The sequence below is a fragment of the Mustela nivalis genome (genome assembly GCF_964662115.1).
Source record: "Mustela nivalis genome assembly, chromosome: 1".
Lineage (NCBI taxonomy): Eukaryota > Metazoa > Chordata > Mammalia > Carnivora > Mustelidae > Mustela > Mustela nivalis.
Genome location: NC_139020.1, coordinates 27,218,404 through 27,246,073, shown reverse-complemented (window position 1 = coordinate 27,246,073; position 27,670 = coordinate 27,218,404). Strand labels below are relative to the sequence as shown.

Here is a 27,670-nt window from a genome sequence, read left to right as displayed (position 1 = left end):
AAAATACTCCTACTCCCTGAAATTTTTGTTGACCTAAATTCTACATAATTGCTCTGGCTAATGTTAAGCTCTGCTAATATATATGTAGGCTTCACATTAGCAGAGTTGTACCACCTCTTCTTCAATAAATATATATTTTTAAAGGGAAGTTAAGTTGTAGAATTTCCATTTGTATAGTCAGCTTTCAGTGCTTGTGGACTCAGGCCCTTCTTTCATTTTAAAATAACTTTGTAATGGCTCAGAAACCATTTGAACTCACTTTGGGTGCTGCATGTAACTTGCTTTCTTTCTTTCTTTCTTTTTTTTTTTTTTTTGCTCAAGCAGCAGATTCAAAATATACAATGATAATGCAGTGACTGTAAAGACCGAAGAAGGAGAACTTGAGTTACTTGAAGTATTTTTGGTGTTAAAAACATTAAAGAGAAGCAGAGTATGAACCACAAGATACAGTGTTCCATTTACTAAGTACACATTTTAATTTATACCTATTGAACAGTGTCTTTAAAATTGAAATATATCATTCTTTAGTTGCTAATCGTTTTTTTTTAAAGATTTTATTTATTTATTTAAGAGAGAGTGCACACACAAAGGGTTGGGGGGAGGAGGCGAGGGAGAAGCAGGCTCCCTGCTAAGCAGGGAGCCTGACTCAGGGCTTAATAGCACTGGAAGATCATGTCCTGAGCCCAAGGCAGATGCTTAACCAACTGAGCCACCCAGGCACTCCAGCATTAGTTTTTGTTTGTTTGTTTGTTTGTTTGTTAATTTATTTTTTTTTATTTTTTATTTTTTATTTTTTATAAACATATAATGTATTTTTAGCTCCAGGGGTACAGGTCTGTGAATCGCCAGGTTTACACACTTCCCACCACTCACCCTAGCACATACCCTCCCCAATGTCGATAACCCCACCCCCCTTTCCCAAACCCCTCCCCCCAGCAACCCTCAGTGACTCTTAAGCCTCAGCATTAGTTTTAAAACTAAAAACTGAATGAAGAAAAAAATTCCATTAGAATGGTGACTGAATTCTTGCTTCAATGTTGCTTTTAACAAAATTCACTTATGGGTTATCAGAAGATCACTTATATAAGATATTATAATAGAATTATAATTATTGAAGTTCAAACTGTTAAATAGTTATAAAAACAATTGAGTGAATAGCAGTGGGTGCATTTTCTCTTTCAATTCTTTTTAAGTGGCATGAGACAAAGTTTCAGTGAAAGACATTTTTTTCTTGTCTGTATTTCCTTGCTAGCCATTATCATTACAAGCTGTTGGTTTCATTTGATTATTTCCAAAAATAGCTTTGTCACAAGAGGAAGAATCAAAAAACAGACACGGGGCGCCTGGGTGGCTCACTCGTTAAGCAGCTGCCTTTGGATCAGGTCATGATCCCAGGGTCCTGAAATCCAGCGCCCCCCCACCCTCCGCCCCACATCAGGCTCTCTGCTCGGTGGGAAGCCTGCTTCTCCCACACCTCTCCCCCTGCTAGTGTTCCCTCTGTCACTCGTTGTCTCTCTCTCTGTCAAATAAATAAATTAAATCTTTAAAAAAAAAAAAAAAAAGGAGACACTAGGGTATTAAATGCACTAAGAACGCCCCTGCGGCCAGCCAGATCCTTCCCTGTGCTCTCCCACAGCACCTGCCTGCTGCCTGGGCTCCTTTTCCCCCTCAGGCACCCTTATCATCTGTCTCCCATTGTGGAGTCAGCATGACCTTTTCAAAATACAGAACTGATCATACCCACTCCCTTCTCTTTAAATCCATCCATGACTTTGAGACATTCATAGAGTAAAGGCGCATCTCCTTGGCATGGCCCCCCTCATCCGTGTCCTTCTCTGTCTCGCCCGAGGCTCTCGGGGCTCTGGCCCCTCCAGTCACACCAGCTCAGCTCTAAGTCTGTTCTACTTCTACATTCCCTCTCCCTCTCCAGACATGCTTCACTTTGCCAAAAAGGCTAGCTCCCCTGTTTTGTTTTTTCCTAGCGCATTCTTACTCATCCTTCAGAGTTTTATTCAACGTTAGCTCTTCCTTTGAAGAGCCTTCTCCTGGTCCCCTGTGGCTGGATGAAAACACAATTATAGCCTCAAACGATGTCTTGTATCCATCGTCCCAGCCCTGTCAGAGTTGCAGTTCTACTGGTGTTGGATGCTTATTGATTAATGTTTGTTCTGTTAGACTCTGCTGTTTGCTCATCATAATATGTCTACAGCCTGGCTGGCATTGTGCCTTGCACATAAAAGAAAGGGAGAGAGAGAGAGTGGAATTGGAAAACTCAGGGAGAGAGGAACAAAGAAAAGTGTAAGAAAGCATAAACAAAAAAAGCTTAGACAATTAGGCATAATATTAACTGCCGGATGTTAGCATGGTGTAAGAGCCTTTGAAACTTGAAACTTCTACTGTAAATTTTCCACAAACTATTTAGAAAAGGTTAATTCACTAATAATATTCATTTAGTATGATGTGTCATACAAATCTCTTCTCCAACAATTACCTTATAAGGTCCTTATCTTCTAAAGCTATGGTCCAAAAAATGCAAGAAAACACCAAAACCAAGTAAATTAACAAACACTGAAAAATGTATTTCCAAATTATATCACAGATAAAGTATGCATTTCTCTAGTATAAAAGAACTTTGAGAGAACCTGGGTGACTCTGTTGATTAAGCATCCAACTCTCCATCTCAGCTCAGGTCTTGATCTCAGGGTTGTGAGTTCAAGCCTGGCATTGGGCTCCACCCTGGGCATGGAGCCTACTTGAAAAAGAAAAAAAAAAAAGAAAATACTTAAAAAAAAACAACAACAACAAGAAAAGAAAGAATAACTACCCTTTTATCTAACTTCTATAGATAAATGGACAAAAGATATGGAGAAAGAATTCACAAATAAACACAAAAACATGTTCAGTCTTGCTCACAGTCAGAGAATTCAGCTAAAACTGCTTGGATGAGATGGGCACAAATCCAGAAGCTTAACAGCATACTCTGTTGGGGTGGCTACAGGGAAACAGGCTCTCGTATTTGTTGGTGAGAAGAACCACAAGGATACAGTCCTTATGAAGGGGAACTGGGAATAACTAGCAACATTATATATTCCCAGTTCCCCTTCATAAGGATAATGTTGCTAGTTATTCCCAGTTCCCCTTCATAAGGACTGTATCCTTGTGGTTCTTATATATAATGTTGCTATATATAATGTTGCTAGATATATATATATATATATATATATATATATATATATATATATCTTTTGATTGCCTCCTAATAAAAATGTTGTCCAGAAATCTACTTCGAAGATACTCTGGGGGAAAGGTACATGAGTAAAGGGTTCGTGGGGTTCCATTTTATTCCTTTCTACTTTGGCAATTATTTGTAAATATCCATAATGAAAAGGTTTTATCAATTAGTATCCACTGATGTTTTCTTTTGAATGTGGTATTCTGATGCCTCTGCTTGGGGTTCCCCCGAAACACAGCCTACGATAAAAGCTACTGCACAAGTGAACAATTTAGAAACGATGGAGAGATATGGTAAACAGGGAAGAAGGGAGAGTCCGCACAAAGCTATGTTGTTGAGTTGGCCAACAAACACAAGAGGTTGCTCAAATGGAGGGACTTTCTGAGAAGACTAATGAACTTCAGAAACAGACCTTCTCAGCCTTAGTGAGACCTCAGGGCAGGACGTGAGCAGTAGCAGCCCCATAGTACCTCAGTTCACACCCTGTTAGGTGACCCCTGTGAGAAGTCAACCCTACACAGAACTTATTCCCCCATCTGCGATTAGACAAGGAGAATTCAACGCAGTGCACTAGAAGGGACTGTTATTCTGAAAAGGGCTTATTCACTCTTCTCGGTGAATTTTAGGACTTTCCTTTGATTTCCTCTGAGTGAAATAAATAATACGACGACTTTTAAGAATTTTCATAATCATCAGCCCAAACACCAAATAGATTATTTTATTATTATCCATGTTACCAAGATATGCTGCTTCCTCAGGAAAGAAGAACATGGTTCATATCAAAGCTAGAAAAGTATACTGTAGTTGTGAAGGGTTCAACTATATAGTTGTCTCTAAAAGTAAGCCAGTTGTAAATGGTTCTTAGTGAAACAGGCCAGAATATTTAGCATATTTAGCATATCAAATATGCTAATGGTGTGGGAGAAGTATCTTAAATAAATAAAATATAATACAAAAAATATAATATATAGCATAATATAATAAATATTATATATATACATATATATGTATATATATAGGGTTTGAAAGTATGATAATAAAAAGAGAGGGAAAGTAAGCTGGCATATTGTTTGCTCCATAAGCATTTATTGAGGAGGTAATAGAACAGCCAAGTGCTCATTCTGAAATGCTGATTATTTCTCTGTGCCAGACAGAAGTGGGAATCAAAATGATTTACTCTAAGAACTCTGACTGTATTGCTATGAAATCATTTACGCACTGTTAAATGATTTGAATACCCACAAAAAAATCTGAAAGTCCCCAAAAGCATGTTCCTTTGCATTTCCCTGCCTTTCCTCTACCCAAACTAGGTAGTACATGAAGTAACAAGTCTGGAGTTCAGAAGCAGATAACATTTCTATTGGCTTCAATCATGTGGGCTGGCAAAAAGGTTGCTGTCTTCTCAAAATGGTCTTCCCATCTGTGTTAGTGTCCAACTGCTGTTGCAGCACATGACTCCAATATTTGTGGCTTCAAACAATAGAAATTTGCTTTCTCACTGTTCTGGAAGCCACAAGTCCAAAATCAAGCTGGCAGCGAGAATCTACCCCTTGCCACTTCTTGCTTCTGGTGGCTGCTGACGTCCCTTGGTGTTCCTTGGCCTGTGGGTTGTAGCGGTCCAATGTCTGCCTTTGTCGTCATGCTGCCTTCAACTCTCCTTCTACTTCTTTCTTCTGAGGATACCTGTGAGTCCATTCAGGGCCCACCAGGAGAACCCAGGGCTTTCTCTTCATCTCAGAATCCTTAACTTATACACATCTACAAAGACTCTTTATTTTCCAAATAAGTAACTCTTCCAGATTCCAGGGATTAGAACTTGCTATCTCTGAGGCCACCATTCAACTCATGATACACCAACCATGAGTTAATTTACTGAGATTCTAATTTCTGTCTGACTTACTGTTACTATAGAAGAATAGTTGAAAAGGAAATTAAGCTACTCTAATACTTATCCATATACCCACCCTAAGATTAGCCATAACTTTGTTTCTAAGGTCAGTGCACTGATTCTGCAAAGGACCAGGTGATAAATAGTTAATATGGTTTCTGACAGAGTTATTTAACTCTGCCACTATAGTGAGAAAGCGGCCATAAACAATACATAAATGAATGTGTTTCAATAAAACTTGATTTTCAAATACAGGAAATAGGCCAGATTTGGCCTGTAGCCTGAGGTTTGCTGACTGTTACAATAAGGTCTAGGCTTTTCTTGGGGAAAATGAAAATATTTATGTATTTCAAGGTTTGTACCACAGAAACATCCCTGTATTTCTGTAGTTACTACACAGAAGGGAAGGGTAGATATTCTGGAGTTGCAATAGAAGGAAAGCAAACTGTATGGACCACTGGGTGTGGTGCATAAACAATGAATTCTGGTACACTGAAAAGAAATTTAAAAAATAAAAAATAGAAAGTAAAAAACATGGATATGGAGTGAGGCATCCCAAGGCTAAGGGAAAGAGCTGTGGCAGCTCCAGAAGTAGATCAGTTTCCTACTGCTACTGTAACAAATTACCACAAACTTATGGTTTAAGCAACACAAATTTATTATTTTACAGTCTTGTAGGTTAGTGCAGCAGAGATCTCAGTGGGTCCAGAAGCCCAAAGTCCAAAATCAAGACATCCACAGAGCTCTTTGTAGAGGCTCTAGAGGAAAGTCTGTTTCCGGGTCTTCATGAGCTTCTAGAGACTGCCCACATTCCTGGGCTCTTGGTCCTCTTCCTCCATCTTCAAGGCCAGCAGGGGCAGACTGAGTCCTTCTCACATTGCTACCCTTAAACCTTTCTTTCTGCTAAACCCTTAGACATTCAAGGATCCTTATTACATTGGTCCCACCCAGATAATCCAAGAAAATATCGTTATGTTAGGTCAATTGATTAGCAACCTTAACTGTTTCTGTAACTTTAGTTCCCCTTTTCCATAAAACGGAACATATTCACAAGTTCTGGAACTAGGATGTAACATCTTGGGGAGACCATTATTCTGCCTACTGCAAGGAACACCTAGGACCTATATTCTGCTCCAAGCAGAGATCAGGAAGTGGCGGAACTTCTGAAGGGTGATAAAGATAGGGCTCCAAAGAGGCTGAAAACGAAACACCTTGACCTTGAGAACAGCTATGAGTTTCTTGTGGCAGAGAGAACCATGTGAAAGATGTCTCTGGACCTCAACAAGAGACGCTCTGCAGCTCTCAACAGACTTGCCCAGTAATAAAATGAACAAGAAAACAATGGTGCTCAGCATGAACGAAGGACCAGGGGCCTCCCCACGTTCATGCGATAATTCACACCCAGCTTCTTAGATGAAAGTGAAGATCAAGGCCCAATAATGACTAATACTAGATGTTCTGCCAGTCAGATCAGTAAGAACTCAGAGACAGGTTAAATACGATTTAGAAAAAACAAAAGAATATGACAACTTCATTATCCTTGGGGTAATACAGAACTTATTCATACTCACTATATAATTTTTCAAAGTGTAAGTGTTCAACAAGTATGTTTTCTTTCTATCCCCCTTTGATCTCCTAATATTATAACCCTGCTACACAAAAACCTTTGATGTTTCAATAATTCTGAGACTGGCATTAAGATTCCCTCCCCCCACAACCACATTAAGATCTGATCCAATGCTACTTTTGTAAATTCGGACCAGATATGAACCTTTACATACTGATGATTTCCAACATACTTACAATATTTTTCTAATTAATGAGTATTTTTTATAGTGTTTTCCTGCCTTGAAAGGCTTTTTCCACCCCATCTTTGCACCTCTAAATCCTACTCATATTCAAGGTCATTTGCAAATCCTACTTCCAATCAAAAATCCTTCTCTGATCTCAACTGAATTATTGGAGAATGCCATTCTATTTATTTAGATGTTCAACTGTTACAGTCTCCTACAGGGTACCAGTCAGATGTCATCAGAAAACGGAAAGCACAGTATTTCCACAGAAATAATTTAGTATAGAATTAGTGTAGAGGCGGCTGGTTATACAGGTTTTTGAGGGTTGAGAGAACAACAGAGAACACTAAGGATTACCCAGAGATAGCAAACAACTACCTCCCATAGAGCTGGGAGAGTAGAAAGGAAGAGGTTAGATTACTAGAATTAAGGATCTCACAGTGGGGACCTTGCAGAATTGGGACTCAGACCTTTAAAGAGTCCCAGTGCCTGGCTGCTGTTGGTCCTTACACAGAGGAGGGATTAACTGGTTTTGTTCAAAGAAGCTGGCAATTGAAATCAACTGTTATTGTTAAGACAAACTGCTCCCACAGGGGTGAAATGTCACTGCCAAGGTAATGCCAGTGGGAATAGCAAACAGGAATAATGAAGCCCCTCCCCTTTCTTGTGTTCATAACATTCCAGTGTTTCTTGGCAGGACCTAACAGGAAGTGAGTTGGCAACAGAGTCCAGAAAATACAGTTTGCTGGGTCTGAGCCCCAGAATGATAAGGCAATACATAAAGGTGGAATTGAAATCAGACAGGGCAGGCATTCTGGAAGACCAGTGAAGGAAATGCTTTGAGGTAACATTTCCTTTAGTACCTTTAAATTGTTACATATGAAAGTTGACCATGTAGCCACCACATAAGGCTGGTCCAAGTCCCAGTGGTAACTCTTATTTTTCCACCAACAAGCTTCCTTTGACAATTAAACATTTCCATTGCCAGCACCAAGAGGATCTCCAGACACCAAAACCAAAAATCTTATAATCTACCAGTTTCTTCTGCTTTATCATGTAATACATGTCCTCAACCATATCCTCCTACTCACTATCTTCTGAATGTCTTTATTTCCACCCTCCCTGCTGCCGTCGCTCATTCACAGTCTCTTTATATTTGGTTGGCTCTAAATTAACCAGTTGGTCTTGCTTCTTCCAATCTCGACAGTCTTTGTTGAGCACATACTATGTAAAACAAAATGGTAGTCACAGAAATCACTATGTTGGAGAGAGAATGCTAACGTAATACAAGTCATGATGTAATACTCCCAGTGAATATTTTGGCAATCATAAATAAGAGGAGGCAATGAGAATAGAGGTATCAAAGCCAGAGAGGAGATAAAAACTGAGGAACTATACAAATTGCTTAGACCGAAGGGCCAGGAAAAAAAAAAAACAACAAGGGAAGGGGCACTCCAAATGGAAGGACAACATAAAGAAGAGAGAGAGGCAAAAATGATGAGATTGACTTTTGAGATAGGACTAATCGTCCCTCAGGATGCATCTGGAAGGTAGCAGAAGGTCCTTACCAGGAGAGCAGCTACTTTGGAGATGAATACAAATGAGCTGCTGAAGACTCACATCCGAGCTACTCTGGAAATACCAGTAAATATAAGTGTAATTGCCATTTCAAAGAGTCTAGCCATTGTTTTGCACGCTCTTCCTGCCTCTGAGGTCTCACACACTGATAGCACTGGCTTCCCAGCATTCAAACAATTTTCTTGACTTTGATTTACTCCGGTTTTCTTTGTACTTCATTAAAACACTAAGACTTGTGTATCAACGTTGCTTACATCATATCTTTTCTCATTTTGTACAGGATTTTTCTATTTTAAATCGAAGTGGTCACCTGAAGCGCAGTCAAGATACTTCCGTCAGCAAGGAAGAGAAGACAGAAGGATGGCTGGCGCAAATTAGGAAGACACACTCTGCCTAACAAGAAGACCTGAGAAGGCATTTCCATGCTTGTTCTTTCCAGTCCTGAACTACATTACCAAGACTGAATGGGTTCCTCTAGTCTTGAGCTTGAATGACTGCAGCAGCCGGGGGCAGCCCATGTTTCACCACGATATCTCAAGTCCAGAAGAGAGGCGAGGACACCTCCCTTCCATGTGTCTCTTTAAATCAGAGAAACATTTTCAGCCATTTCCCAGACAAGGCTTTCCCCTCGTGTCTCTTGGGCCAGAATGATGTCATGTGCCCATCCTAAACGAATCCTTTAAAAGTGACTGGAACCACTGGGATACGTTTAAAGTCATCAGGACTCAACCCTTGGGGTACAGGAAGGTTCTACTCACTCTCGAGGCCAAAAACCACCCAGTGCTTGAAAAGCATCAGGGTTCTGTCACCACAGAGCAGGAATTGACGAGGGCTGGAGGATTGCTTTTGAGCGAGAAATAATAGTTCTCGCTCCGTCTTTCCTCCTTAATTACAGTAGTTTTACTCCTTCCAAGCTTTCCTTTTTTAACTTTCCAAATTTGGCTTTATTTTCCTGATAGAACATTCAATGTATTTTCTTTTCAGATTTTGTTTATTTATTTATTTATTTTTTTTTTTTGAGGGAGAGGGAAAGAGAGCAGGAGGGGGAGGAGCAGAGCAGGAGGGATAGAAGCAGGCTTCCCACTGAGCAGGAGCCCCTTGTGGGGCTCAATCCCAAGACCCTGGTAATGTGACCTGAGCTGAAAGCAGACGCTTAACTGACTGAGCCACGCAGGTGCCCCACATTCAATGTATTTTTTTAAAATGTTGATTATATACATAAAAGTGAGTGTTGAGGGGCACCTGGGTGGCTCGGTGGGTTAAGCCTCTGCGAGGGGTCCTGGGATGGAGCCCTGCATTGGGCTCTCTGCTCCGCAGGGAGCCTGCTTCCTCCTCTCTCTCTCTGCCTGTCTCTCTGCCTACTTGTGAGCTCTGTCTCTCAAATAAATAAATAGAAATTCTTTTTAAAAAGGGGGGGTAGTATTGAGTTGCTCTCATCTGTCATCCTTAAACAATCTCCCCCACATACCGAATTCAGCCTTCCCTATTCTTCCTCTCCGTGTGGCCTGAACGTGGAACTGTCCTTCCCGTATTTCACAAGTGGGGGCTTCTTATATTAGAGGCTCGACGACCTCACGTGCTCTCCGTAGATCTGCTTCACTCCTTTACATACACGGCCCTTAGTGATTATGGCTCCTGCCGTCTTTCTCACACACCCTGTAACATCGGAGCTTATCAGAGACCCTTCTATATCACTACCCTGATTCCTTTAGGGGCATCTTTTTCCCTGACAAGTTTGAGAGTGTGCTCTCACAATTTCAACTTTTGTGGTTCTGCTTCATCCAGCCATTATCCCTTTTAAATGTCCCTATATAAAATTATTAAATGTTTTCTCTGAACTTCCTGAGGACAGTTTTTCAAAAGTTCATGTTATACGACTATCTTCTCTATTTCTTCGCTATCAAATACGTGCAATAGAACAGTCACATTCTTGCAAAATTCTGGTTATTTCCACAGGAAGCTTGAGTAAAAGAGAAAGTACCTGAGCGGAGTTAAAATTTTGGCTTTTCCACTTTAGTGGTTAAAGAAATGACTTAACTTCCCCCAGGTCTGATTACATGTATGTAAAATGGTGACACAAATATCTGCTTCATAAACTGAAATTAAAAGATGGTGTGTGTGTGTGTGTGTGTGTGTGTGTGTACTACCTCACTTTCTTTCTTTTTTTTTTTTTTAACATGCTAGGGTTTGAAATGTCAAAATATGAAGTTTTTAAAAAATGCCATAAAATAGGAGTCACAAATTCAATTGGCCTTAATGATCCGCACTGTCACTGTCCTCTCCGCAGCCTGTAGCCTTCTCCCTTCAAGCGACCGAGAAGCCCACTCAAGTAGCTCAAAGTGTGTTTGTGTGACCAAGTCCACATTGGCCACATTCTCTCAAGACCCTGGAAAAGTCAGGCTCTCCAGCGGCCGGGCCCCTCTGTCAGCACGGGAATATCCTGGAAACCTGCAATAGCTAATCTCTGGTCCTGCTCGGCTTTTCCCCTGTGTCATTTCAAGTGAACAGTCTATTACACGATTTAGATTTTTTTTTTTTTTCATTTTTTCCTTTCCCGAGAAGAGAGATCCCTCTAGTGGTCCGAGTGAGTCTTGATTTTTCAGTGAGCTAAGGAGCACGGGAAGAGAGAGCTTGTTTAATTCCTATGAGCGGTGGAGTTGATGAGCTGGGAGTAAAGAGGTAAGCAGTGACGGGCAAGCAAGTAGGACACAAAGAAACAAGCCCCCATGGGATCCCTTTCTTTGTTATGCGGCAGCAATCAGGAATTCTGTAGACCTGTGGAGCCTTGTTAGATCCTTGCCACTGATCTATCGGGGTCTTTCTGATTATCCTTTATGATTTATTCTGGCTTCCTCAGTCCCATTTTGGCTCATCTTCTTTCTATCTGCATTGTTTGGGGAATACGGGAATCCCTTTCCTTTAACTGCCAAGTCCGTATACAGTGTCCGGCCGGTGATTCTAGATAGAAGTAGTTGAGGACTAAGAGTAGGTTATCATTCCTATGTCTGTATCAAAAGAAATACCAAGAAAATCCATGTGCTTTTCCAGTGTGGTGGCTTTTAGTTCATTAGGATGAGAGGAAAGGGTGATGGGGTCATTTTCTCTCCTTTCAATTCTGATGAAACAGCTGGAGAGATTAAAAGAAATCATTCTGCCGAGTCAAAACCAATTAAAAGAAGAATGCCAGCAACCTGCAATGATGCACGTTAAAAAAAAAAAAAAAAGTGGGGTCGAGATTAATTGGGTAAATAAAATCAGCTCACATTTGAATACTATTTGAACCCATTATTCCACTGCTGACATTTTGGCAAAGCCGTGGCCATGTTTGGTATTCTGCCTTCCAATGGTCACTTGGTTTAGGCCAGGCAAGCACTTCTGTCTCCTGCAAGTATACCCCCCATCACAGAGGCCATGTGGGGGGTGGGGTGGGAGACCTTAAGAAAGAGTGACAGAGCCACAGTGCTCATCTGCTGGTTCCCGAAGTGACCCTGGTAAACAGAAAAGAAAAATCTGCCATGTCCATGGGACCTTTGTGTAACAGCGGAGCTGCCTCAAAGTGTCCCAGATAAAGAAACTAAGCATTGTTCATGCAAATGATGTCTTATCTAAACACTAGTCACTGGTTACAGAGCACTGTTTGGATGTTGAGGCAATAAATCATCTTTGTGAGTTAATGTGTTGAAACGTATATTGTCCTTCGATATAAGCAATCAACAGCAATGCTGTTTTTCTGTTCCACTTCAGACTCCTGGTCCCTGAAAAACTTAGAAAGCAGAATGTGTCAATGTCACAGTATGTGTTTCAGAAATTCCCATTTCTCCCTCTTCAGTTTGTGTTGAATGAATAAAGGCAGTCAGTAAATGAACGAGGCAAACAGAAACAAAGAAGCAAACCTGCTTAATTCCCAACCCGGGTAACCTCTGATTACATTAGTTGGAGGATATGAAGCCACAAAGGCCACTACGTGATATTCTTTGTCCAAATTTTATATTTTAGCCACATTACAAATTAATCCCAGGGATGCCTGGGTGGTTTAGTCAGTTAAGCGTCTGCTTTTGGCTTAGGTCACGATCTCTGGGTCCTGGGATCGAGTCCCACATCAGGCTCTCTGCTCAGAGGAGAGTCTGCTTCTCCCTCTCCCTCGGCCTCTTCCCTCCACTTGTGCTCTTTCCCTCTCTCTGACAATAAAATAAATAAAATCTTTAAAAAAAAATAATCCTCTAGCCCACCCTCATGATTCATCCTTCTTTTTTGAAGCATCGTTATCCGATATGTTTGTTTTATCCCCATTATTTTAATCATAAAATACCTACCTCGTAATAAAATATTCAATATCCTCAAAGTCCACAGGGGAAAAGTGACACATGAGGTTCCCAGACAAGATGGTTGGGTTGGGTTTTATGAGTTCTTTCCGTTCCGGGGAAGGATGGTGATACTATGATGAGGTTATGAGCTTCAGTATCACTTACTTATTTAACAAACAATCTGGAGCACCCGTAGCAATTCACACTGTGTCAACTTAGCCAAGGTGGAACCCTATTTCCCAGAATTCTCCTCACTGGATAGTTTCAAGTCAGTGTGAACCACAAGTGACATTTGGATAATACCTGAGAGATGGAATGAAACAGCGACTTCTTTTTTCTTTTAAATACTTGAAAGATCCGTGTAGGTTCTCTACTAGGCACTACTGAAACTCACACCCACTGTCCAGGTGCTGGCTCACCTTGAAGGTGTGGCTCACCCTGAAGGTGTGGGGCAAATCCCCGTCTGCCCCTCTTCCTGCTCCCATCAGTTATCCATTTCTGCTTCCCCTACTCCTGGGACGGATGATTGTATAGTTCCGTGACAAGGGCTCAAGTTTCCATGATGGGCCACCCCACGCCCCATCAAAATTGGAGTCTGACACAGGTTGGAGTCCATTCTTAATGAGTTCCAGCCTCAAAGTCATGGGTTCCAGGGTGTCCTTGCTCTTTACCATATCACCTCCATCTTTTCTTCCCAGGTGCCTGCTTTTTTAATTCTAACATAAAGACAATAGACTGTAATAGCCTATTTAACCAGCTCCCACAATTCCATAAGGTCAAATCCCTATAATAAACTCCTTATTCTATATCACTCCTAGTGGTTCTGTTCCTCTGACTGAACCCCGATGGTACAGTGCTTGCTGTGAACATACCACTAAAACTGGTAATAGGGGATTTTAAAAATGAGCAAGTCAATCGAGTAAAGAAGACTGTTAGTTTTCTAGGGCTTTTATAAAAAAAGATTGCAGGCTCAGTGGCTTAAATAACAGAAATTTATTTTACTGCAGTTCTGGAGGCTAGAAGTCCAAGATCAAGGTGTCAGCAGGTTCAGTTTCTTCCGAGGTCTCTCTCCTTGTCCTATAGATGGCTGCCTTCTTGCTGTATCTTCATCCAGTCTTTCCCCTGTGCCTGTGCATCTCTGGGTCTCTTCCTCTTCTTGTAGTACAATAGCCCTATTGCTAGGCCTTCACTCTCATGACCTCATTAATCTTAATTACCTCTTGAAAGGCCCTATTTCCAAATACAGTTACAATGGGAGTTAGGGCTTCCATAGATGAACTTGGGGAAACACAATTCCATCGATAACAAAGCAGTAACTACATGAAATTGTTATTGCATGTGAAGAATGTTGGATGGAATTCTAGAATTCCAAGGACGACCACAAGATGGGTTTAAAGCATAGTTCTGGCACTGCGGGTCCAGAGATAGGATGATTATATAATGTATCACCCAAAATGGGACACTTGGGAACAGGGAATTGTGTCCTAAAGATAAACAGACACTGACTGATCTTCACCAGGATTACTCTAGAACTGTCCTGGGAAACCAGGAGCTACAGACACTCTTGTTTAGAGAAGACCTCATAGTGGAAATAACATCCTAGGCAGGACCTACAGAGGAGTCGAAGTCAAGGAGATGAAGGGGAGCAGGTGGGACGTGTACTTGAGATGTTCAGGCAGAAAGAACATAATTAGCAAAAACCAGAAAGCTGGAGACACAATGGCATTTTAGGGAAAGTACCAGAAATTCCACATGGCTGAAGTTTAGCAAGGAAGGGAGCCAGACAAGAAACAAGGTAAGCAGGATTCAGAGGCTGGAGGGACTCTTTGGGAGTCTGGACTTAGTTTGAAGGCAGGTGTGGACCGTTACAAATTCCAATCATGGCATGATCTTATTTACATTTTAGAAAAATCCTTAGAAATTAGATCAAGACATAGAGCTGTAATTGATGACACAGTGCTGTACAATTGAAATCTGCTAAGAAAGTAGAACTTAAGCATTCTCACACACACACAAAAAGTAAATATGGGAAGTAATAAGTAATTCGGTGGGAGAAAACCTTTCACAACGTTCAAATTACCACGACGTACACTGTAAATATCTTACAATTTTATTTGTCACTCATACTTTAATCAAGCAAAAAGAGAGAAATTAGATCAAGACAGCACACTGCTTCAGTTTCTGACTTTTTCCCTTAGATCCCCTTTTTCCCCCATAGGTGAAAGAATATTGTTTTAAAGACCAAATAAGTAACAGCCTTGGGAAAGAATAAGAAATTCCATCTATAAAACAGAAATATGGAGGATCTGCCAAAAACAAAAGAAAACAAAACAAAAAACAAACAAAAAACACAACCCAGAAATCAAACAGAATCAGACAAAGGACCTAGGACCTAGGGTCAGGTGCATGAATCCCTATAGCATCTGGAGCAACTAATGAGTCAAGTTCAAAAGATTCTCATTCCCTAAAGAGGAGGCAACTTGAGTGTCAGTAAGGATAGAAACTATAATAGAAACTTACTGTATATAAGTTTCAGTCTCTAAGCCTATAATGATATTGTAGCAAAACTAATTGGTTACCACTGAAAGTATCAATGAATTGTTTTTAAAGCTGTTAAATAACGAATCAAGCTTTTTCCTCGCCTTTCCTATGTGAACTGTACCAAGGAGTAACCAACACTAGAAGAGGGAAAATTTCTCTTTATAGTAAGACTCAGCGAATAAATGAGGAATGAATAATTTAATTAATGCATCACCATTTGAGGTAAAGGAGGTGGTATTGATCAGCATTAGCTGTTGAAGCTACAAAAGAAAAGCAACTAGACTTTAAGTGTTTCCTGATAGAACATAACACCACCTGTGAATTCATTCAATTAAAAAAAATGAGCTCAAATCTAATCAAACTTCCAGAACAATTATACGTAATTGTTATATATAGGAAATTCAGAACAACACAGGTTACAAAGAGCCAAATTAACCTACATTTAAAAAGAAATGGAAAACAGACTCAGGGACATATCTACCAATTGCAATGGGTTGATTTTATTTATATCCTGACTTAAGGAAGTAAATGGTAAGTCACAGTTGCGGTAGACACACCACCACTCCAGAACCAATGACTAAATGTTTTGAATGCGGAGAATTTATGCGATACTTCTAAGGAGCGGTTGCGTGCGTAAGTCTAAAGCTCTTGAGACAAATCTGGGCTATGGATACTAATGTGGGAATTGGAATCATCTACAGATTTTCGCTTTATGGTTGGGAGCTGATGAGATATTATGTTGTGTGTAGACTTCTTCATTCTCTGCGCTATTGAGATTTGGCGGCAGAGAATTCATTGCGGAAGGCTGTGTTGTCCACTGCAGGAAGTTTATCTCCCTCCATGGGCTCTACACAACTAGACGCCCCTGGAATTCTCCTATCCAGTTGTCGCAACAACAGTGTCTCCAGACATTACCCCAAACTGCCCTTGTTAGCATCACTAACAGAGTGAATGGAGAAAAGGAAGGAGAATGAGGCCGCAGGGTGTCAAAAGTTCTATGATTCAGTTACAACCCACTGCTTGGAACTGTGGCCTTCTCACCAGGTCTTACTTTGCTCGACTGTAAAATGGAAATGATATCATCCAACTCATAAAGCAGGTGTTCAGCGAGTATGTACTATGGAAGAGCCTTCATTCATGAGAAGACACCCAACGTGCCTCCCTTCCTAAGTATCCGTTACTATGGGCTTCCTTTTCTTTCCTTTCTCCCCCACAGTGCCTGGTCCAGTTTCACTCCATGGGACTCCAGAACACCACAGCTCTTTCTCTTATGGCCAAAAAGCCCCCCTGAGGTTTGACCTTGTAGCTACTGTGCTAAACCAGCACTGCCTCTGTGAATCCACTAATGCTCCCCCAGAAGTGGAATGTGAATGCCCACTTTCAACCCCTCCCGAACCCTCTGCACACAGCTACTTTCAAATAATAGGGGCAAGTAAATAACCTCAAACAACAAATATGAGATACCTTTCTTTCTAGAGTCAAAAATCGGAGCCCATGCATACACTTCCCAGAGAGCTTTCTTAATTTAAGAAACAACACAGATTCCCCAAAGCTCTTTGGATCAAAAACTAAAGAAAAATGCATGCTAGGGGGTGAATGAAAAAATTTGATCACAGGAACATAATTCTGCCATAAAGGAGGCTTCATTTCTTACCTGGGCTTTGAGAAAAGAGCCTGAAGTTTAATGCTTTCCCTCTGTCTATCCATTGTGATTTCCTTTTTAATCTATTAAGAGTTGTTAACTCTTTACTGACAGCTTTACTGAGGCATAACTCACACACCATACAATCCAACCATTTCAAGTGTGCAAAGCAATGGGTTTTAGCCTATTCTCAGATGTGCATGACCACCACTGTAGCAATTCTAGAACATTTTTATCACTACAGGAAAAAATTCCTTACGCTTAGGTATCACACCCCGAATCCCCTTTCCCTTAATCCTCAAGAACTATTTTCTGTTTTTGATTTCACGAACCTATCTTCTGTTTTGATAGATTTGGCTCTGCTGGATATTTCTTCTAAATGGGATCACGTAACACACAGTCGTGTTTCTGGCTCCTTTCACTTATGAGAATATGAAAAACTGTAATATTTTCAAGGTTCATCTATGTTGCAGCTTGTATCAGAATTTAATTCATTCCCTTTCAAGACAGAACAATATGTATAAATATAACTTATAATAATATGCATGAATATAACATATTTTGTGTCCATCCATCACCTGATGAACATTTGGGTTGTGGTGAACAACACTGCTGTAAACACTCGTGTACAAGTTTTTGTATGAGGACCTGTTCTCAGTTTTTTGTGATATGTGTCTAAGAGTGGAATTGCTGAGTCATCTGAGGAACGGCCAAACTAATTTTCACAGTAGTGCTGGCATTACCCTTATTCAGGAAAATAATTTTAGAAAGTAGGATAATGCTTCTCCACACTCCAAAACGGGACACCCCTGCTCAGTTTGGTTGAGAACCTAAGTCAAGTCTCCAGAGAGAAAACATGGTAGGTGTGTCATACCGAGGAGCAGTCATTTGGAAAGATTCTGCACTGATGACATTTTCTTATCTGTTTTCTTTATGGAAGGGTCTGTAGGCTGACCTTGTCAGCCAAATATTGCGTAAAACCATGTTTCCATGGAGACATGCATTCTGAGTTAAAACCAGAGTTCTAGAAAAACGTATTTTTCTGGTCTCACATAGCACCTGGGGTCCCTCAGCCAGGAAGGATCACCTTCTCTGTCTCACCGGGCAGCTTCAAGGGACTCTAGCAATCTGGGATTGTAAGCTTTCTTCGACAAAGTGGATGGGATCCCGCTTTCTTCGTTTTCTTCGCAATCTAACAGGCTCTGGCTAGCCACCAAACATACTTGTGGAAGTTCATACACACAGCTAATCCTGGAGGGATTTCCACTTCTTTCCTATCCTTCTTGAACAGGATCACAGACCCTACATATATCAGATATTCACGAGGCAAGGATTCAATATTCAAAGATCAGGGAGCACCCTGACTCCAGGTGCCTCTCTTAACTTGAGGTTATTCTGGTGGGGAAATCGACCAAGTACAGAAGCGAAAGTAATGTCTTCAACTGAAGCCACAACATCTAACTGGCCTTGAGAGAGCACTAAGTGGTGATCCCAGAACTCAAGACCAAGGGTGAGGAGTACAGTGAAATCATAAATAAAATAATGGCCTTGAATTTGTAAACATCAAAAATAGGTCAAATCCTAATTGAAGTGAGGTGAAATCCAAAATAGGTCAGCATATATGGACTAAGACAGAGGCTCTAAATCCTAGGGTGTCTATGGGAGGTATCACTCCCACATGGTTCTCCCAACTCCCTGTTCCCCGGGTTAAACCCTTGTGTAATTCCTCCTCCTGGAGTACAGACCGAATCTGGGATTATGAGGAGATATCAATCTTATGATTAGCTTACATTAAATGACAAAGGTGAAGAGATTTTATAGATATCCTTAAGGTCCGTAATCAGTTGGCTTTGAGTTGATTAAAAGAGACATTATCCTGGGTGAGCCTGACCTTATCAAGTGAACTCTTAAGGCTGGCCTTCAAGCAGGAAGTTGCCATGTTGGGGGAAGGCCTAGGAAAGGCCTGTGGAACGTACCCTCCAGGAGCTGAGAGTAATCCCCGGCCAACAGCTTCCCAGAAAATGGGGACGTGAGTTATACAGCTGCAGGAGGGTGAATTCTGCCAACAACCAGAGGAAGCCTGGAAGCCAGTTTCCCTAGTTGAGCTCCCAGATAAGGGTGCAGCCAGCCAACACCTTAATTTCACCCACGTGAGACGCTCAGCAGGGAACCCAACTAAAACATGCCAGATTCCGATCCTCGGGAACCGGAAGATAATAAATTTAAGATTGCAGGATGCTACGTTTGTGGCCTTTTGTTATGCAGCAGCAGAAAGCAAATATACCGCCAAAGGCCACAGCAAATGGTGCGTGCCCCCTTGCGTGCTAGGAGATCGTAGACACTGGGCAGGACCTGCCACGTATTCTCGCTGTTCTATTTGCCTTGGGTGCCGTTATCGTTGACTTGAGCTTCGTGTCTAAATAGCCCTTCGTCTACCTATCTTGTGTGCACACCTTCTATAATTAAATGTAATAAATGTTTTTCTATTCCCATCTTGATGATGATGCAATGATCTCTACAAAGGATTTGCATGTTAATTTGTTTTGTCCTCTAAGGTAGACTCCTAAACCCCAAAGCCTGGCAGATGCTTTTCTGCTCGGAATCCCAAGTTGCACTTATAAACAGAATAAGGAGTAGAAGAAATTAGAGACCGGCAACGGTGAGATTTAAAGTTCCCGGGGGAGCGATAAACCTAACAGAAAACCTGCAGTTTGTCTGCGTAATCACACAGACCATTTAGATCTGGGGGTTATTGTTTAGTTAGCTCAGAATTATATAGAGGCCTTAAGCAATCTTATTTTGGTGATTTCGGAGTCCACAGTGGTATATTTCTGTGTCATTGGATTGCAGCCGGAATCCAAATACACTGCAAGATAGACTCACAACCTCTATGTCATGGCCGTGCCAGCCCCAAAGCTCCCCCCTATTCCATCCAAAGACAGATGGACAACAAACGTCCTTCTGTTATTGGTACACAGCTCAAACTGAATGGGGTTTATCAGGATTTTGCATCTAATCCCTCTTCTTAAGGGACTCTGGCTGTTAGCTTTGGCAGACAAGAGAAGGGGAACCAGCTGTTTGAATGCTGGAGGGCAGAGTTCTTAAGTTAAAAAACTTTTTTAATGACTTTCGTTTTCTTGCACTGACAGGTGACAATCTAAGCATGAGCCTTTCCGATCCGTATCGGTGGGTATGAATTATGAATTAATCTCCATAGCCAAGCCCTCCCCCCCTCCAGATACACCCAACATGTGCCAACTAAATCTTTAGTAACAAGCCTCTCTGTGTTTTTCACTCTAGAGAATAAAGCCAGTATGAGAATTTCTGAATAACAGTGATAAAAAAAAATGTATTCATGAAGTAGAACATTTTTATTTTAAAATTTCCATAAAAGGCATTCTCCCCTGGCATGGAACATCCGGCTTATGAACGTACTTGCAAAGCCTCCAGCTGTTTCTCTTCATTTCTCCCCCATCAATTACAACCAACATCTTAAAAAGGCACAATAGGATTTTCCCAAATAATCACCAACACATGATGAAATTACCTCTCCAGATCTAAAAACTCCAGCAAAGAATTCGGAGGAGCTTACTATCTCATTTGCTAATAGTGCCCTATTCAGAGTTACCTACAACCGCCCTACAGTCAAAGCAATAATTTTTTGTTGCCACACTCCGGGGGTATCCAGTTATCTTAACAATTGTCATGAAATTCTGAAAGAAAAATTAATTTAAATCTGCTCTCATAAAAACAACAATAAAAAAAATGACTAACATGTATCCTGTTATCCTGAGGAAAACAGAATGGGAGAAGTCCTAAATCAGAAATAGAAAATAAGACATCATAATTGCAAAGGGTCTGGCTGTTCTAGACTAAGGCAATGACTCCCAAACATGACTGTGCATAACAATTTGCAGAAAGAGGTTGAAGATGCATATTTCCAGGTCCACACCACATCTTCTGAATCAGAATTCCTGAGGTAGAACTGAAGATCTGCATTCATACAGCAGTCGCCAGGTATGTCTGATGGAGCTAGATCGTAAACTGCAGTTCAGGAACCACAAAAATTAGGAGCTGTATCAATACATCTCATTGATTAGATAACATTAATTCTAGTGTAATCTTGAGAACAAGCTATTCTAATCACTTAAAATTAAAAAGAGAGACTTTCGATCGGAGCCCTTGCATTTAACTTCCCATTCTCCCAAATTCCCAATGGAATGACCAGAGGAATTCGAAAATCCTGGAAAATCTGTTCAGCTTTGAATATCAGGAAAGGAAACCAAACTCCTGTGGGAAAAGTCAAGGCATTTCTGCAGAATGTATCACAAGCAAGACTGGATTGGGAGACATCCCAGTCACTCCCACTAAAGCCCTATCCCTTCCTGACACTCAGTTCCTGTCCCCAGCCCTCGCCGCCCCCCTGCCCCCCCTTCTCCTGCTGCAGCCTTCCAGCGGGTCCACTATCCAGAACCTCCACTCTTCCCACCCCTCTCCTGATGCAAGGAAGGGGGACGGTCTCTTTCCTGGTGGCACTGAGGATTACAGCCATATACGAATTTAACAGAGAAAAAGCAGGAAGACCCTTACTACCATCCAGGGAATCGCTGATGATTTTGATAAAAAGAAACTAGTGAAGACGTTTAAGAAGAAATTTGCCTGCATTTGTCCTGTGCTTGAACATCCAGAATATGGAGAAGTAATTCCACTATGGGGTGACTCGCGTGAGAACATATGCCAGTTCCCGGAAGAGACTGGATTGGCTAAGGATGACCAGCTGAAGGTTCATGGGTTTTAAGTCTTTTGGCTCATGGAAGCTTAAGTGAGGATTTCCTTGCAATGAGTAGACTTGCCCTCTGTCCCTTGTCACAAGCTGTAAAACCTCACAGCTTGTACACTGTATACATTTGGGGTCTGCTGCTAACTTGACCTAGTGTAAATCCTTCCTGCAATAACTGAAAAGAGAAAAGAAAAGAAAACAAAGACTGGGTTGAGAAAATGGCTGGCAAGCTCACAAATCACAAACCAACCCTAAGCACAGAGCAGCACAGGGCCTGGAGGAAAAAATGGACATTAGGACAATGGAGGGTTTGGGAGGGAGGCTGCAAATCTAGAGCTAACAAGGATGAGATTACTCTGCATAGTTGGCTCCCATCTTACCCTTGAACTGGAGAAGAGGGGCAGGGCCACAGCTGGCCTCTAAAGAGACAGGCTGTGCCAGTTAGTGAACAGAGACATTATCCCAGCCCACAAAGAGGGAACAGACTCTCTTTGGCATGGGGCAAAACTCCCTGATGTGGCTGGCCTGGGCTTTCATTCACAACCTACACTGCACAGAGAATTGCCCTGTCCTTTGTCAGTATACAGCTACAGTAGAGCTAACTCTACCTTCTTCTTCTCCTTCCTTTCCTTCCTTCCTTCTCTCCTTCCTTCCTCCTTTCCTGTTCTTCCTTTCTCTCTCTCTTCTTCCCTCTCTCTTGTCGTTTCCTCTTTCTTCTTGATTTAGACCAACACAGTCCTTGAAGGAAATCACACAAATCTCCAAGTATGGAAAAGCTTATCATCTCCTCCCCCACCTTACTTATCCGGTCACTCCCTCATTCCCTATCCTACCCAGGCATGCTTATTCCTAAGGATAAGCAAAGAGAAAATTATAATATAAAGATTAAGTAGTTTAAAAGAAGACAATCAAAGTGAGTAGGCAGAAAAAATATGCCCTTCTAGAATGGCTTTATTAGTGAAAGTTAGGAAAAAACACAAAAAATCTCTAATGTGTATTTTCTAAAAGATCCAAAAGACATTTTATCTACTTAATAAAAAGCATGAAGTTATAACCTGGGAGCAGGAAAACCTGCTTTGAGATGAAAAATACGACCATCAAGTTTTCTCATGCCATGGAATTTGTGAACACAAGATGAGATTCTGTAGAATAAGAATCAAGGCATGAGTAAAATAAGCTAGAGAAATTCTTCCAGAACTTCTAGGAAGAGTAGAAAATGTTGCCAGAAAAGTTTAAGCCTTTAGAAGACAGATCGAGGAAAGCTAAAATAAGTTTTGTAACAAGTCTAAAAGGAAAGAATTTAACAGATGGAGCAGCAAAAGTAAAAAAAAAAAAAAGAAAAGGAAAACAAAGACTAAGTGAGGGTGGCCAAAAGGTACAAACCTCCAGGTATGAAATAAATAAGTCATAGAGATGAAATGTGCAGCACCATGACTATAGTTACTAATACTGTATTGCTTATTTGTAAGTTGTCAAGAGTAGATCTTCCAAGTTCTCATCACAAGAAAACAAATTTGTAACTATGGATAGTGATGGATGTTAAAAAGAATTAGTGTCAAAAAATGGGCAGAAGATATGAACAGACACTTCTCCAATGAAGACATACAAAGGGCTATCAGACACATGAAAAAATGTTCCTCATCACTAGCCATTAGGGAGACTCAAATTAAAACTACATTGAGATACCACCTTACACCAGTTAGAATGGCCAAAATTAGCATGACAGGAAACAATGTGTGTTGGAGAGGATGTGGAGAAAGGAGAAAGGATGTGGAGAAAGGAGAAAGGAGAAAGGATGTGAAGAAAGGAGAAAGGGAATGCAAGTTGGTACAGCCACTTTGGAGAACAGTGTGGAGATTCCTCAAGAAATTAAAAATAGAGCTTCCCTATGACCCTGCAATTTTACTACTGGGTATTTACCCCAAAGATACAGATGTAGTGAAAAGAAGGGCCATCTGTATCCCAGTGTTTATAGCAGCAATGGCCACGGTCGCCAAACTGTGGAAAGAACCAAGATGCCCTTCAACGGACGAATGGATAAGGACGATGTGGTCCATATACACTATGGAGTATTATGCCTCCATCAGAAAGGATGAATACCCAACTTTTGTAGCAACATGGACCGGACTGGAAGAGATTATGCTGAGTGAGATAAGTCAAGCAGAGAGAGTCAACTATCATATGATTTCACTTATTTGTGGAGCATAACAAATATCATGGAGGACAAGGGGTGTTAGGAGAAGGGAGCTGGGGTAAATTGGAAGGGGAGGTAAACCATGAGAGACTACGGACTCTGAAAAACAATCTGAGGGGTTTGAAGTGGCGGGGGGACTGGGAGGTTGGGGTACCAGGTGGTGGGTAATAGGGAGGGCACGTATTGCATGGAGCACTGGATGTGGTGCTAAAACAATGAACACTGTTATGCTGAAAAGAAATAAAAAATAAATAAATAAAACAAACAAACAAAAAGAATTAGCTTGGTGATGGTTCTGAGCTATATGCATGTATCAAATCAAGATGGTGTCCGCTTGAAACTAATACATTGTTATTTTTCCAAAAAAAATGTAGATAAGAAGAAAAAGCAATAGAAAATAAAATTCATGTATGCTGAAAGAAAGACTTGTGACTCCAAAGAGAGTGGACATAGTCATTAAAACAGACTTAAATTTGAAACAGCCTGATCAAATATTTAAATTTCAAGGCTAAAGAAAAGATTTTACAAGCATCAACACAGTGGGGTGAAGATAAGTGATTTACAAAAGAAAAATATAAACTTTCAAGTTAGCACCAAACTTTTCTGGCAATACTGAATGGCAGAAGATCATGGAGGATTGTCTTCAGAGTTTAAGAAACCCATTGTATTATCCAAGAATCCTATATCCAATCAAGCTCCTGCATGGAGAAGAGGAAAGAAAAGATGAAATGTAATACCTATGCAGATTTCCAGAAAAATTACGAAAAGAAAGTGGCAGCTGATGGAGATAAAAGTCAAGATCAGAATCCTAAGAGGGAAGGGGCACCTGGGTGGCTCAGTCAGTTGAACATCCAACTTCTGATCTCAACTCAGGTCTTGATCTCGGGTTATGAGTTCAAGCCCTGGGCGTGGAGAATTTTGCAGGGCTCGAACTTACAACCCGGAGAGAAAGAAAGAAACCTAAGAGAGAAGACAGTATATAAAAAGAGGTAGTGCTTTTAGCATGGTTAACATGTACCAAGCAAAAGTGCTTTACATTTAGTAACCCAGCAATACTTAAAAGGTAAAATCTATAATGCATTCATAAAAGGTATAAATTTTATGTGCTATATACAAAAACACTTCAGAAAAACAGCAAAATCCAGTGAGACAATGAAAAAATTGATAAAGAATAATCATGGAAAGGAACATTTAAAGGTTTCTTAGTCTCCAGTCATTCAAGACAAAAGTCAAGCATATAAAACAATTGGATATTGTATTAATGTGTTAATTTACTAGATAGCAAATTGTAAATTATAGTAATATAGAAATAGGTGAGACAAATTGTGTTTAAGGACACTGCCTACAGAGACATACAACATGGATTCCAAATGTGTTTCCCCCACTTAGCTAGCTAAACTTGCAGCAAAATACTTACAAACTTTCTGCCTCAGTTTCCTTATTAGAAAGTATATATAAAAATATATATATAAAAAATATATATAAAAGTATATATAAAAATATATATATAAATATATATAAATATATATTTATATATAAATATATAAATATAAATATATAAATATATATATTTATATATATGAAATACTAATAACGGTGGCCAGCTTATTATAGGTACTCAATCAATATTAATTGCTACCACAATAGCAATCAACAATAGTATACATGGAATTTTTTTAAAAGATTTTATTTATTTACTTGACAGACAGAGATCACAAGTAGGCAGAGAGGCAGGGAGAGAGAGGGGGGGAAGCAGGCTCCCTGCTGAGCAGAGAGCCATATGCAGGGCTCGATCCCAGGACACTGGGATTATGACCTGAGCTGAAGACAAAGCTTAACCCACTGAACCACCCAGGTGCCCCAGTATATATGGAATTTTGAACTTCACTAACAGAATGTTCTTTCTTTCCAAAGATATCTTAGGGATATTTACAAAAAATCACAACTCAATGTGCCACAGGAAACTCAATAAATTATTAAAGGTAGAAATTGTATGAATTACGTATCTAAACACAATAAAATTCTAGGAGTAAATGGTAAACAAACAAAAAAAGTCAATCTACAAGGAAATTTTAAAACCTGCTCCTACATAACTCCTGAATAAAAGAAGAAATCAAAGTGCATTTATAAATTCTCTAGAATATGACCCCATGACATGTCTGTACATTAAACCTAGGTGATCATGGTAAAACAAGAAAACATTTAGAATACAACAGCAAAGAACACCTTCGTGACTTTAGAATAAGCAAGATTTTTTTAACAAGAAAAAAAAGCACCTCTTCAAAGGAAATAAAAATGTAATACACAGGATGATATTAAGATCACAAAACTACGTACATCAAAAAGACACCATTGAGACAGTTGGCAGAAACCTATAGAAGATACGATATGCATATGTAACAAAGATCTCATATCCAGAGAAAATAACTTTTAAAACTCAGTAAAAGGGTGCCTGGGTGGCTCAGTGGGTTAAAGCCTCTGTCTTCTGCTCAGGTCATGATCCCAGGGTCCTGGGATGGACTCTCTGGGATTGGGTTCTCTGCTCAGCAGGAAGTCTGCTTCCCCCTCCCTCTCTCTCCACCTGCGCCTCTGCCTACTTGTGATCTCTATCTATCAAATAAATAAATAAAATCTTAAAGAAAAAAAAAAAAAAACCTCAGTAAGACCTAATGGTCACATCACAAAGGAAGATACCGGAATAGCCAGTAAACTCTGGAAAAATAGTAACTTTGCTAATCATCAGAAAAATGCAAATTAAAGTCACAATATGAGGCCATTACACATTTACTAGAATGGCTAGAATTAAAAAGGACCCTCAACACCAAATTTTGACAAGGATGTAGAGTAACCAAATATCCCAACTATTACTGGTGAGGATGAAACTGGTACAACCAGTCTGGAAAACTGGTTGGTACTATCTACTAATGCTGAACACATATATTCCAGGTGAATTTCCAAAGAAAATGTATCTAGATGTTCACCAAAAGGCATCTAACAGAATGTTCACAGTGGCACTATTTAAGAAACTCTGTAATTAGAAATGATCCAAAAAAAAAAAAAACCCAAAAAGAAATTATCCCAATGTCCATAAACAGTAGAACAGATGAGCACATTGGGATGTATTCACAGGATGGAATATTATATAGCAATGAGCATGAATAAATAATATCACTGATAATATTATAGCTGAAGCTCATAAACAATGTTGAGCCAAAGAAGTTACATAGAAAGGACGTTAAGTATGTTTCCATTTATATAAAGTACAAAAAAGGAAAAATTAATCTATCATGTTTAAAGTTGAGATATTAGTTACTCCTGAGAGGCTGTAACTAGAAGGGAGAGTTCTGGGGAGCTGGGTACATTTGATTTCTTGATCTAGGTGCAGGTCACACAGGTTTGATCAGTCGTGGCTGGTTATATGAGTGAGTTCATTGAGCTTTGGGTACCTGGATGGCTCAGTCAGTTAGGTGTCTGCCTTCGGCTCAGGTCATGTTTCCAGGGTCCTGGATGGAGCCCCTCATTGGGCTCCCTGCTCAGCGAGGAGTCTGCTTCTCCCTCTGCCCCTCCCCTCACTTGTTGCTCGTGCTCTCTCTCTATCTCCCTCAAATAAAAAATAAAATCTTAAAAAAAAAAAGAAGTCATTGAGCTATACAGCTACAGCATGTACTCTTTTCCCTATGTATATTAATTATCCTTCAACAAAACATTTAAAAAATCT

General features: G+C 40.3%; 1 pseudogene across 1 annotated transcript; it reads left to right on the top strand.

Annotated features, from left to right (window-relative positions):
* The first annotated feature begins 19,160 nt into the window (after window positions 1–19,160).
* On the top strand, window positions 19,161–21,776 carry LOC309840610 (eukaryotic translation initiation factor 1 pseudogene; annotated as a pseudogene). Its single transcript has 2 exons — window positions 19,161–19,283; window positions 21,252–21,776. The product of its transcript is annotated as a eukaryotic translation initiation factor 1 pseudogene (transcript).
* The last annotated feature ends 5,894 nt before the right edge of the window (window positions 21,777–27,670 follow it).